Source organism: Dendrobates tinctorius, unplaced genomic scaffold (genome assembly GCF_039654945.1).
Source record: "Dendrobates tinctorius isolate UK_male_01 unplaced genomic scaffold, ASM3965494v1 ptg000063l, whole genome shotgun sequence".
In the NCBI taxonomy this organism is placed as follows: domain Eukaryota; kingdom Metazoa; phylum Chordata; class Amphibia; order Anura; family Dendrobatidae; genus Dendrobates; species Dendrobates tinctorius.
The window spans coordinates 21,219,235-21,233,478 of record NW_027361731.1 but is presented as its reverse complement, the minus strand read 5'-3'; the positions used below and the strand labels follow the sequence as shown (position 1 = coordinate 21,233,478).

Sequence of the window (14,244 nt, the reverse complement as noted above, 5' to 3'; positions counted from 1 at the left end):
TATTGTCCCCTGCTTGCGCTGATCACAGGCAGAGCAGGGTACAATGATGTGAGCTGTTTTCAACACCTGGAGATTAGCGCGAACAGTACCGGTGATTCCCAGGCGCCGCTACGTGTCACACTGATGTCACGCGGATGTCATCCATGTGTCATTAGTGTGCGCTTGTGCGACACATTTTGTGGCCCGTTCTTCTGCTAAAAAAGTCATGTCAGTGTGCCTTGCCCACAGACACATGGTCCGTGGAAACACACTGACATGTGCGCAGAGCCATTCACTTTAATGGGTCTGTGTTGAAGTGTCTCCGGTCCATATGAAAATTTTCACCACACGTACTGGACACACTGACGTGTAAAGAAGGCCTTAAGGGGGTACTCTCATTTTCAAGATCCTATCCCAAAATATAGTAGGTGTAGTAGTAGTAATAATAATAGCAAATACCTCCAATTAGAAATATGGTATAATGTTCCTGATTCTCTGTCGCTTACCCCATGTCCAGGGCATTGCAGTAGCTTAGGTATCTGTTTATGACCATTAGCAACTAAGTCACTATATCAGGGGTAGTAACCATGGATACCTAATCTAATGCAATGCCCTGCACATGGGGTGCGCAACATAGCGAGTCAGAAGAACTATACTACATGATTCCTAATATTATTACACCTACTACATATTGGGATAGTTGATCAGAGATAGGAATACCCCTTTAAGAATCTTACATGTTTTATAGTGTATATTTTTATCTGTTGCTATAGATAGTAATGTAATAATAAAGCTTATTTTTAATCCTCTCTTTTACTCTTTGCCACGACAGCACCCACTTGGAGAGGGGGATCTGCCCATAGGAACAGGAAACCTACAGAGATAAAAGAGGGCGGTCCGCCTCTCCACCTCAGTTGGTTTCCTGTTCCTATGGGAAACCGCAGGACTCTCCTACAGCTCATACCTGGGCCAAGGAACTGCCTGTGCAGTCTCTGCGGGAACGGCAGGGGTTCCGGTCCAGAAGCATCGACAGGGGAGTGCAGTGATCCGGCTCCCTCCTCAACTGATGCAGCAGCGTGGGCAGAAACGCCAGTTCCAGGTGAGGCCGACCGGGGTTCCCCTGCAGAGCTACACGCCACTGGGATTTGGGAGGAACCATCCCGGTCTGTGTGGGAGCGCGGAACCGGGGGGAGATTGTGGTAGCCTCCGGCGTTCCTAAAGGCTTCAGCGTCCAGGAGGGGACGCACATGCAGCGCCGACAGGAAAGGGTAAGGAGGAACTTCCGGGTTACCGGAGGTTCCTCAGTACAGGACGCACGCACGGCTCCAGGGGAAGTATCACGAGACCACGCACGGGCATGTAGGAGCGTTCCCCGCCCCCTCCTAAAGAAAAAAAAACAAAAACGGAACAATATTAATTTACAGAGCGGCCCAGCGGCTGTATTCCAGGCCGGACGCATACTAATTAGCCGCACCTAAGACAAGCAGGCGCACATGGAGGGGGAGGTACCGGTGTAATGAAGGGGCTTACAAAAAACCTCGGGGATATGATTATTGCGTGCAAGCATGTCTTCCCCAGGACAAGACACGCATCCCCAGGCAGGTGATACAGCAGCATCCCCAGGCAGGTGATACAGCGGCATCCAAGGATCACTCGCGCTGAGGTTCCTCAGACAGAAGGCACGCCATCAAGCCTCCTTCTCAGCCTCCTGATCCTGTACTTACAGCTTCTCTGGGTGAGTGGACGGCTCTCTGCCTATCAAGCTGATAAATACTTTTCTCTTTCTCCCTCTCTCCTTCACTACGTCTCCACCTCAGGCTAAGAAAAAAGAGAAATAAGAAAATAAAGAATGTGCCCTTTGTACACGTCCCCTACCGCACTCTTACACAAAAAGGCTATGCAAAAAATGCATTAATGAAACAGCAAAACAAGCATCAGCCACAGACATAAGGGCCATAGTAAGGGAAGAGTTACAGGCCCTAACCCAGCCTAGCAGTACACCCATAAGTACAAAGAATAACACACCAACTGCGGTTAGCTTAGACTCGATGAGGACGAAGCAGTAGTCTCTGATAGTTCCAATGCATCCACATCATCATCTTCCTCAGATATGGAGGGGCGTTCGTGTTTCCCCTTAGAGAACATGGACAACTTGGTTAAATCCGTGAGGAACACCATGGGGTGCACAGAGACAAGGGAGCCGCAAACCCCACATAAATTATGTTTCCAGGACTAACAGATAGGAAGAGGAGAGCCTTTCCTGTTATACCAGCTATAAAAGCTCTGGTTAAGAAGGAATGGGAGAAGCAGGACCAGAGAGGTTATCTCCCCTTGACCTCAAAAAGAAGGTACCCCTTCAGCGACAAGGAATTGTCAACATGGTCTAAATTCCCGAAAGTGGACGCGGCGGTCGCCTCCACCTCAAAACAATCAGCCCTACCAGTGGAGGACGCAGGGGCTCTAAAAGACCCACTTGACTGTAAAGCTGATGCCTCATTAAAAAGGGCATGGGAGGCAGCTACCGGCACGTTTAAACCGGCAATAGCTAGTACTTGCACAGCTCGTTCTATGCTGGTCTGGGTTGATCAACTAGACCAGCAAATAGACCAAAAAATCTCCAGAGACAAACTACAAGCCGCTATTCCATCGATCCGTGGCGTGGCTGCTTATATAGCGGATGCTTCTTCTGATTCATTACGCCTGGCAACCAGAACAGCAGGCTCAATAACGCCAGGCGTAGCCTGTGGCTTAAAAGCTGGAGAGGTGACACCCAATCCAATGCAAAGCTTTGTGCTATTCCTTGCGAGGGTGAGTTTTTGTTCGGAAAAACCTTAGATGAAATCCTTACCAAGGCAAAGGAAAGGGAAAAAGGCTTCCCTAACCCCTCTCTCCCATTTTATAGGAGGGCGTTTAGGAGACGACCATTTGGCAGAGGAAGGCCAGCAGAAAATCAAAATCGCTGGGCCACGAAGGAAGAAAAGAGCAAAGGTGCCATGTTTAAAGGATCCTCCTTCCGCAGAGACAGGAGCTAAGGAGTCAGTCCCTCCAGTAGGAGGAAGACTAAAAATTTTTCTTCAGGAATGGGAAAAAGTCACACCCAGCCCTTGGATTCTGGGCATTGTTAGAGAAGGGTTAAAAATAGAGTTCCACCATGTTCCCCGTAACTCAGTTATCATAACATCTCTCAGCTCGCCAATCCAATAGCGGGCCCTAGAAACTGAGATTCTGAGTCTGTTGGACAAAAAAGTATTGGTCCATGTGCCTAAAGGACAGGAAGGGAGAGGATTTTACTCCCCTCTTTTTCTGGTACCTAAACCAGATGACTCATTCAGGACTATAAACAACCTGAGGAAGCTAAATTCATTTATAATAAATCATAAATTTAAGATGGAATCTATTAGATCTACAATTAAGCTCCTCTTCCTATCATCTTCCCATCCATTACAGATATCAGGAATACCTCAGAGTGGCGGTCTCCCTCGATGGCACCATACAGCATCTCCAGTTCATAGCCATGCCATTCGGCCTTTCCATCGCACCACGAGTCTTTACAAAGGTGATGCTGGAAGTGATGGCCTTCTTACACCAGAAGGACACATTGATATTACCCTATCTGGATGACTTTTTAATAATAGGGAACTCAACTCGACAATGTAATAGACGAGTTGCTGACGCAATCTTGTCTCTACAGGCTCTAGGATGGATAATAAACTTCAAGAAGTCCAGAATGGAGCCACAATCCGTCCAGTCCTTCCTGGGTCTCCACCTAGACTCCATAAACCAAAAATGCCTACTGCCACAGGTAAAAATTGCAACAATTAAAATGAAGATCAGGTTAGCAATAGACAGACCGTGCATGTCCTTGAGAGATGCAATGTCTCTCCTGGGGTCCATTACTTCCTGCATCCCGGCAGTTCAGTGGGCCCAGTTCCACACAAGGGAGCTACAACATCAAATTCTCTTAGAGGAAACCCATGACTGAGGTAATTTGGCAAAGAAATTTACTTTATCCCAGACGGTCCTAACTTCCGTAGCGTGGTGGCTAGAGGATGATAATCTATCGGGAGAAGTACCATGGGTGATAACGCCTTCCCGTATAATTACTACCGACGCCAGACCCACAGGATGGGGGCTCATATGGGAGGCGCCTTCTCCCAAGGCCTGTGGAATATAAGCGAGGATCAGGATTCTTCAAACTTAAAAGAACTAAATGCGGTTAGTCATGCATTATATCATTTTCTTCCGCAGTTACAAGGGGAACACGTGAGAATCCTTTCAGACAACACCACAGTGGTCGCATATCTGAACAGGCAAGGCGGAACTCGATCAGTCGCCTTAATGTCTTCGCAAAAAAGATCTTATCCTTTGCCAAAAAACAATTTTTGGTGATCTCAGCCCTCCACATAAGAGGAAGAGACAATTCGGAAGAAGACTTTCTAAGCCGCCATACACTATGGCAAGGAGAGTGGTGCCAGAGCCGGCAAATATTCACACGCATTGTGTCACTATGGGGTCTTCCCCAAATAGATCTCTTCACCACTAGGAAAAACAGGCAGGTGCAAAGGTTCACCTATTTGAATGTGACAGACTGTCCGGAAATTCTGGATGCCCTCCAAGCCCCATGGCAGTTCAAACTAGCATATGCATTTCCCCCAATCATACTACTACCGCAGGTCATCAGGAAGATCAGGGCAGAGAAGGCACGAATAATCTTAATAGCGCCCTTCTGGCCCAGGAGGCCATGGTTTTGATGCCTGCAAGAAATGTCAGTAAAAGACCCTTGGGTGCTTTCTTCAACCCCCAAGCTCCTCTCTCAGGGGCCATTCTTCCATCCTCAAGTGGACAATCTCCACTTGACGGCTTGGAACTTGAAATGGAAATGTTGAGAGCAAGGGGGTTCACAGAAGGATTAGTCAATACTCTCCTGCAGAGTTGAAAATTGGCTACTACAAAAATTTACACCAGGGTATGGAGGAAGTTCCTAGAGTTTCACAGAGCTCCCGACAATAGGGAAATACCGATAACACTGATCCTAGAATTTCTACAAAAAGGGAAAGATTTAGGACTATCTGTTAACACACTAAAAGTCCAAGTGTCTGCTCTAGGGGCCCTCTATAGTTATAACGTGGCAGGCAATAGATGGATAGCCAGATTCATCTCGGCCTGTGAGCGGAGCGAACCGATACACATACCCAGAGTTCTTCCTTGGGAGTTGAATTTGGTACTGGATGCCCAAACACGTCCCCCCTTTGAACCGTTAGACTCAATCTCCCCTAAGCACCTGTCTCTCAAGACAGTACTACTAGTTGCACTAACTTCAGCCAGAAGAGTTAGCGACATACAAGCACTCTCAATAGAACCCCCTTTCCTGTTAACATTCCAGGATCAGCTAATATTAAAACCAGACCCCTCATACCAACCAAAAGTAGCGGGGAAGTTTCATAGGTCGCAAGAGATCCACCTCCCTTCATTTTTTTAGTAACCCTTCTATTCCAGAGGAAGAAAAATTCCATACACTAGACGTTAGAAGAGCAGTATTACGATACATCGAGAGGTCTAGCAGCTGGAGGAGGGCTCTATTTATTTCCTTCCAGGGCCAAAAGAAGGGATATGAGGTCACAAGGGGTACCCTGTCTCGGTGGAGACCGCGATCGGTCTGGCATACTCCCGTGAGTAATGAAGATCCTCCAGAGGGCATCAGGGCACATTCCGCCAGAGCAATGGCTTCCTCTTGGGCAGAGAGGGGAGACGTCGCAATCAAGTCTATATGTAAGGCTGCAACTTGGTCAACGCCCTCTACCTTTTATAACCACTATAGGCTTGATTTATCATGCTCATCTGACCTAGCCTGTGGTAGAGTGGTCCTCGGCACGGTGGTCCCTCCCAGGTGAAGGTCTCTGAAAGTCTCTCCAAGTGTGTGCTGTCGTGGCGAAGAGTAAAAAGTCGGATTACTTACCGGTAATGCTCTTTTAATGAGTCCACGACAGCACCCGCTCACTACCCTCTCTAGAAGTTAACATAATGTATATACACCTTCTTAGATGTAAAAATTGATAAACTAAAATATTGAAATTGCCTAATAATGGCAGTCCTCCGGGTACTCTGAAATCCAACTGAGGAGGAGAGGCAGACCGCCCTCTTTTATCGCTGTAGGTTTCCTGTTCCTATGGGCGGATCCCTCTCTCCAAGTGGGTGCTGTCGTAGACTCATTAAAAGAGCTTTACCGGTAAGTAATCCAGCTTTTATTGCTTCAAACTTTTCTGCATTTGTGTATTATGTTTGTCGATTGTACTTTAGAGGTTCAGTACCATGGGATTTGTCAACAGGTGGCTCACCAGTGTCTTAGGTCATAGTTTCATTATACTTTGAGTTGTATAGAATTATGTATATAGAAATGCTATAAAATATAAGGCATTGATATTGAAAAATAATAAAATCAGTTTTATTCTTGGCAGATGACTGTGGTGTCAAACCAGATACCTATGAAAAGTATGCCATTATTCCAGCTATACCTCCAGCCCTTCAGAGCAAAAATCAATCATCGGAGCCTTTTCAATCAGTCACCTATTTGGATTCATCACAGACTGTTAAGCAAAATGAAAGCTGCAAAAGTGATGTTGAACATCAAATAATTCTCACAGAGAGGAAACCATTGACCTGTTCAGAATGTGGGAAATATTTTAAATATAAATCTCAATTGCTTACACATGAGAGAATTCACACAGGAGAGAAGCCATTTTCATGTTCAGAATGTGGGAAATGTTTCATAGTTAATTCAAGACTTCTTAGACATCAGAGAAGTCACACTGGAGAAAAGCCATTTTCATGTTCAGAATGTGGGAAATGTTTTAACCGTCAGTCAGATTTGATTACACATTACAGAACTCACACAGGGGAGAAGCCATATTTATGTCCAGAATGTGGGAAATGTTTTACAAAGAAATCATGTCTTGTCAAACATCAGAGAACTCACACTGGAGAAAAGCCATTATCATGTTCAGAATGTGGGAAATGTTTTAACGAGAAGTCAAAATTGCTTATACATTACAGAAGTCACACAGGGGAGAAGCCATATTCATGTCCAGAATGTGGGAAATGTTTTACAGTGAAATCATGTCTTGTCAAACATCAGAGAACTCACACAGGAGAAAAGCTATATCCATGTCCAGAGTGCTGGAAAGGTTTTAGCCAGAGATCAGATCTTCTTAAACATCAAAGAATTCACACAGGAGAGAAGCCATATTCATGTCCAGAATGTGGGAAAAGTTTTATCCAGAAACAAAATCTTCTTAAACATCAAAGAATTCACACAGGAGAGAAGCCGTATTCATGTTCAGAATGTGGGAAATGTTTCAACCAGAAAGCACATTTCCTTATGCATCAGCGAATTCACAAAGGATAGAAGCCATATTCATGTCCAGAATGTGGGAAATGTTTTAACGAGATGTCAAAATTGCTTATACATTACAGAAGTCACACAGGGGAGAAGCCATATTCATGTCCAGAAAGTGGGAAATGTTAGTCCTGGGAATCATATCTTCTTTATCATCTAAAATCTCATGTAGAGTGTGAGGGAAATAAATAATAAGGGAAATCAATAAGGCAGTAGTTACATTTAGGTGACAAAGGGGTGAAACTGGATATACCAGTATTGTAAGCACAAAAGGATTTTTGCTGGAGGTGTGTGTCAATCCTGGCACATTAGCTCCTGGATTCTCAGTTTAGAGGGGGGATAGCAAATTGTCTGTACTAGAAGGAATATTTCCTATTGACTGTGTAGCAAGAGACAAGTATTTAAAAGGGCTCACGCAACTTGCCTCATTGTCCATTCATAGACAGCATTGTTTAACCCATTCCCGACTGGCGCCATATATATATATATAAGGTGCCACAGAAGCTGTGTTACCGCAAACCGCCATATAGATATGGCGCTGTGATCAGCTAGATCAGCGATCTGTCATTATACAGTTGATGTTCCATCCGGGGACAATGTAAAAGAGTTAAAAAAAATAAAATATTTTTTTTTTTTTTTACAATTTAATTATCACAAAATAAAGAACAAAATTTTTTTTAATCCAATTAACTTTTATCTTTAAATTAAAATAACATTCACAAACATTTGGTATCGCCCCTTCTGTAACCAGCTGACCTATAAAACTGTCCCATTGTGCCCTTCAGTGAACACCATAAAAACAAACGAAAAAAAAAACAAGGCAAAAAACTGCTTTATCATCATATTGCTGAGCAAAAAGTGGAAAAATACATAATAAAAAAGCAATTTACATAAAAATTGTACAGCTGAAAACGTATTCTTGTCTTGCAAAAAACAAGTCCTGCAAAAAACAATCCCTCACACGACTGTCAGCAAAACTATGGAAAAATTATAGCTCTCAAAATATGGAGATGCAGTTTTTGCAATAAAAAGCGTTCTCTCCAGAAACACACTACAGGATAGCTGCCAGATCATGGCTCCATCACGAGGGAAACAGATTTGACATTTTACAGGATGCCAGCTTAGGGGACCACGGCCCCAGCTGAAAGAATAACGATCTCCATTGACCAACATTGTATCATAGATATGTTTGGGTAACAAGGATTTGGACCCACTGATCACCAGAGCCCCATGGATATGTTTGGAAAGCCAGAATTGGCAGTCACCGGTCACCTGGCTCCATGGAGATGTTCGGAGAAGACAGGATGTGAGCCTCTGGTCTCCTGGCCTTGAGCCTCAGTGGACTCTCAGCTTCTTAGGCTTGTTGCTACCTTCTCCTGTGCATTCCACAGATGGGGTAGTCAGCCCTGGAAGCTCTGAAGTCACAGCTGCTCTTATTCTGGCGAGTCAGCGGAAGTGTGAGACTAATTTTACATCATCTTGGGTATTTTGCTGGGCCTGTTCTATATGATATTTGCCTGTTTTGTGGTTCAATAAAATATTGCCACGTTATTTTAACTTCACCCTGTGTTGTCTGAGTAGTATTATGCCCACGGTCAAAGGAGAGCAGGCGCTCGGTGGGATGATCCTTGGTCCATGCAGTTTCGGCTAGCTGACTAGAGCACCCACTGACCCATATTTGGTATCGCTGTACTCGCACTTACCCGAAGAATAAAGTCCCCTAATCATTTATACCACTTATAACTTGTAAATCTCTGAAATACATGATTCAGATGGAACCTCTGGTGGATGATTCCCTATAATGAGGCAGATGGAGTCACTCTGGATGCCATGTGGCTTCCTATAATCCAGCTGTGTTTATCTTTTTAGGCGTACATAAAAGCGCAGTCAACCACAGTTTTGTGCACCTCTGAAAAGGACATCTCCAAACGGAGTCCAGAGTAACTCTGCTGCTGCATTATAGTGAATAACTTGGAGGTCTCAACTGAATCCTGTCACTAAGAGTTTTAGAGGCAAAGTGTAAGTGCTCAGCGTAGAGTGCTGGATAAATTTGATCCCAAATGTTACGGAAAATGTTCCCTACAAAACTTGCAAGTCAATCCACAAAAAAAGCAAGTCCTCACTCAGGTCCATCACCTGGAAATGGAAATCTATGTGGCTTCCATGTTACTGGTAGCACAAAGTGTTGTGAGCTCATTTTCGGGTTTGCCTCTGGCTTCTGGTGAGGGTTATGGAGCTGGTCGTGCTGACAGAGGAGTAGTGAGTTCTCTATCTGGACTCCCTCTGTTGGTGAAGGGAGGTAATGAAGCTCATCTAAATGGCAGAGACCGGCCACCTGAGGAAGAGGACTGCGATTGGACATCAGGAGTTTCTGATTGGATTTAAGGCAGCCAACTCCCTAGTTTCTTGCTGGTGATTTCTCCTGACTGTGGCTTCTGGTTTCCAGTTTGGTTCCTGCCTTCTTAAAGCTAAGTTTTCTCTATTGTTCATATGAGTTTTGTCTGGTTTACTTAGTTTTGTGTTCAGCCAGCCCTGGCTGGGACTGGGCTGAATCCCCATTTTGTCTCTGATCAGTTGATCTCTTTTGCTCTGCCTTCAGAGTATACCTGAGTGCTGATATAGGGAATTGAAGTCTAGTGACTTCAGGGCATTTTTCTATCAGACGTTGGACATTTTTTTTGGCAGGATTTTTTGCGTGATTGCAGACAGCAGCTTTTCTTTCTTGTCCTTTCTATTTAGTGAGGGCCCCATCGTTTGCTCAGCCTATCTTTCTATCTGTGTTTGTGTTTTCATCTTGTTTCACCGACAATACATGTTGGGGGCTGTCTATTGCTTTGGGGTCTGCTCTGGGGCAGTTTAGATTTTCCCTTTCTTTCTTTAGGCTTATTTAGTTCTCCGGCCCTGACGAGGTGTCTAGGACCACGCACGCTCCATGGCTACTGCTAGTTGGGTGGATAGGATCAGGGGTCTGCAATCCGCTAGTTACCAACCTCTCCGGTTTTCTGGGCTTAGCTTGTTTTTTGTTTTTTTTCTCCTCGGTGACTCATTCATAACAACAAAGGTTCTGGAAAAGTGCTTTGGCTCCTCGCCTCTCAAAAGAAAGCAAATTCTGCACTCTCAAATCCAAATTCCCCCTCCTTTCTGATCACCACAGTGTGTCTAAACCACATTTAGCGTCCACATGTTTGGCATTTCTGTAGCGATGACAGCCCAGATAATTTACAGTTGTGTGATTCCAGAAGCATGAGCTGGGCACTACCACATATTGATGACTGCAACGTACGAGCGCCACAATGGCAGTTTTCAATTTTCACTAAGCAACATCCACAGCTGCTTGTTCTGGAAAGTTCCCATGGAGTCAAAATCATCCCTATACCTGTAGATAAATTCCAAAAGGGGTATAATTACCAAAATGCGGTTACTTAAAGGTCATTCTGCTATTCTATCACTTATTGGCTCTGTATATGGAGTCCGCAATGAATTCTTGAAAAATCCGCACTCTATGAGGAAAATCAACTAAAATACCCTGTTTTGTTATCATCTTCTTACTAGCACTTGCTGTTTACTGTTACTTTTTTACAACAGAGTATTTTTATACATTTGTTTTTCTGTGTTTCACCCTCAAATCAGTCCAGCAAATTCTGAACATGGCGCTTCTTTCCTTCTGAGCTTTGCAGCGTGCCTAAAAAGTAGTTTTTGGACACATATGGGTTATTGGTGTATTCAGGAGAAATTGCACAACAAATTTTGGGATCCATTTTCCCCTGTTAACCTTGTAAAAATAAAAAATGTGCGGTTAAATAATATTTTTGTGGGAAAAATGTGATTTTTCTATATTCATGGTTCATTGTTAACTTCTGTGAAGCAAATGTGGGTTCAAGATAAATTCCTTGATGGGTCTAGTTTCCAAAATGGAGTCATTTGTGGAGGTTTTCCACTGTTTAGGCACATCAGGGGTTCTCCAAACGCAACATGACACCTGCACAACATTCCATCAAAATCTGTCCAAAACATTACTCCGTATTTTCTGAGGCCTACCATGCGCCCAAACAGTAGTTTTCTCCCACATATGGGGTATCTGCATACTTAGGAGAAATTACACAACAAATTTTGGGGTCCATTTTTCTGCTACCTTTGTGAAAACACAAAGTTGGGTCTAAAGAACTTTTTCCCCAAAATTTTAAAATGTCTGTTTTTTCCATCCACATTCCATTAACCCCATCCTGACTTTTGACACCCCGTAGGCGTCATGAAAGTCGGTGCCAATCCGACCTGTGATGCCTATGTGGCGTCATGAATTGATCTCCCTCCTGCGGGTCGGGTGACCGGGGTTAATGAAAGGTCTCCTGACCTGCAGGTACAGGGGGCTTTGTACTTCACCCCAGGGGGGTTGACTTTGCCCCCCTGTGGCTACGATCACTCTTATTGGCTGTTGAAAGTGAAACAGCCAATCAGAGCGATAGTAATATTACATCAATGAAATTTTAGGAAATATTACAATCCAGCCATGGCTGATGCTGCAATCGCATCGACAATGGCTGGAGACCGTAATCTGACCCCCCCATGACTGGTGGGAGCGATCTGCCACCGACTGACGGCGGCGATCTGCAACCGCCGTCAGTTATGTGCTCCCCCTCCCCTTCCCTTGTGTCTACCTTCCAGTTTGTCTATCAATTCCCATGATTCCTTCCATGATCCAATCCTTCAATTTTTTTCTCCTTCCCCTGTAACCCCTTCCTCATCAACTACCACCCAATCCTCTCAGCTCTACACCCCCAACGTCCACACCATCTCACTCTGAGACCTCGATCCTAAACCCAATTTTTTTGTTAAATGTTTATTTTCTTTGCAATATCTGTGTTTTCTTTGTCTCTTTAAGCGCCGCCTCAAACACACACGTGTGTATTGTATTGTTGAGGGAACTTGTAATGGGTGTTTCACTACAGATATTTTATTATTTAATTCTGCAAACATTACAGGTACATTTTAACATTACAGGTACATTTTACTTAGCGGCTTAAACCATTCCATCTTGCCATGCCACATGTCCATTATTAGGAACAAAGTATACAGCAAACTTATCCTTCATCTGGGTAACTTCCACTGTAGTTCTCAGAGGGTGATCTTGGTAATAATGCAATATAACAGGTTCCTCAGGTTCTAAGTTGGGTCGCTCTTCTGCAAGGATTAAATTGTGCATAACAACACGCTTTCACAACCTCATCAATTGTCTCAATTTTTATATGTATGGCTGTTCCCAAAATGCGCCATTTAGATACCAGCAAGCTAAAGGCACACGCCACAGTTCTGTGTGCCCTTGTCAGTCGGTAGTTGAAAATCCATTTGGTGTGATTTAAGTCTCTACGCGAGTAAGGTTTTAGGAGGTTGGCACACATTTGAAAGACCTCATCCCCAACCACAACAAACAGCATTGGCAGTTCTTCAGTGTTGGGAAGAGGTTGTGGCTCTGGAAAATTATGATACAAATGTTGGCCCATGTCAGAGTTTTTGAAAGTCTGAGAGTCATTTCCTCATCCAAATGAGCCAACGTCCACAGCGACAAATCGACATTCAGCATCTGCAATCGCGATAAGAACAGTCGAAAAGTATTTTTGTAATTAAAATACTCGGTTCCACTTCCGGCAGATTTCATAATCCGAATGTGTTTGCTGTCTACAGCCCCCACACAGGAAAATCACAAATGTCCTTGAATTTCTCAGCACTTTCCAGTCTGAGGTCAATTGTGGGTTGGGGGAGGAATTCTTGATGCAGAACGTCACATAAAGCCCTGCAGGTGATTCCAGCAATCCCAGAAATCCCTCCAATCTGGAAATGGAGAGATAAGGTCTGTCCAGTAGCCAGGAATCTGCCAAACGGGAAAAAAAATTAATACATGGTGTCACGATCCATGCTGGATTGTGACAGATAAAAGCACATGTAACCTTTTTTTTCCTTTAAGCTGGTTGCTTAAAGTTAGTTTTGCCCCCGGTGGCCATTAGGGTCATTACACAGTGGTGTCTTTAGTTCTAGTTTGCTCCCGGTGGTTGCTAGTATTATAACACGGGAATCACTAGCAGGTGTGATGGCTCTGGCTCTTGCCTATAAAGGAGAGTCAGGTGGTCTCACTGTTGGTGATATTGGTCATTTCCAACCATCCTTGGTGGAGGAAGGAGCTAGAGAAGAGTTCCTTGCAGCTCAGTCAGAGTCCTGGTGTGGAAAGAGCAACAGTGAGGCATTCCTTGCAGCTCTGACAAAGCTTTGGTGAAATAGCAGCTATTCAGGAGGAAAGCTGCACTCAGGTGCTGGACTCTGTTGCTGGGAGCAATAGCAACAGAGCAAAGCTAAGTGGTTTTTCCCTGTTTGTAACTTTCCTTATGTGTGTTTTAGTGCAGTGGTGGGATAAGTTTCTGCACCGTCCAATTCATTAGAAAGGGATAGGTGCAGGGCGAGCTAGGGTTTTTAGGTATCCTGCTCGTCGCCAGGTGCGGAATCTGCCTAGGGACCGTCAGGAGTGTAGAGACACTGACTCGGGAGTGCAAGAGGTCTCCACGTCCCCGTTCCCTATTGCAGGGCCCTCCATTGTATCGGTTTCCCTGGTGTTTCCTTATCTATGTAAATTCGCCCTGCTGGAGGCGGTGTATCCAGATACATGTGTAACTATTGAAATTCGCCTGCTGGAGGCGGTGTATCCGGCTGTATGTTTCATTGTTTAAATTCGCCCTGCTGGAGGCGGTGTATCCAGGGTCACGGGTGTCATAGAAATTCGCCCTGCTGGAGGCGGAGTATCCAGTCTCCCGTGACATCACACATGGGTTTTCTAACAATAATATTATGAACATGTTTGTTTTTCACAATTACGTACCTCAGGGTCA

The 14,244-nt window shown here is 44.4% G+C and overlaps 1 pseudogene; it reads left to right on the top strand.

Annotated features, from left to right (window-relative positions):
- LOC141094295 (uncharacterized) overlaps window positions 1-8,934 on the top strand; it is a 31,815-nt pseudogene extending 22,881 nt beyond the window's left edge.
- The last annotated feature ends 5,310 nt before the right edge of the window (window positions 8,935-14,244 follow it).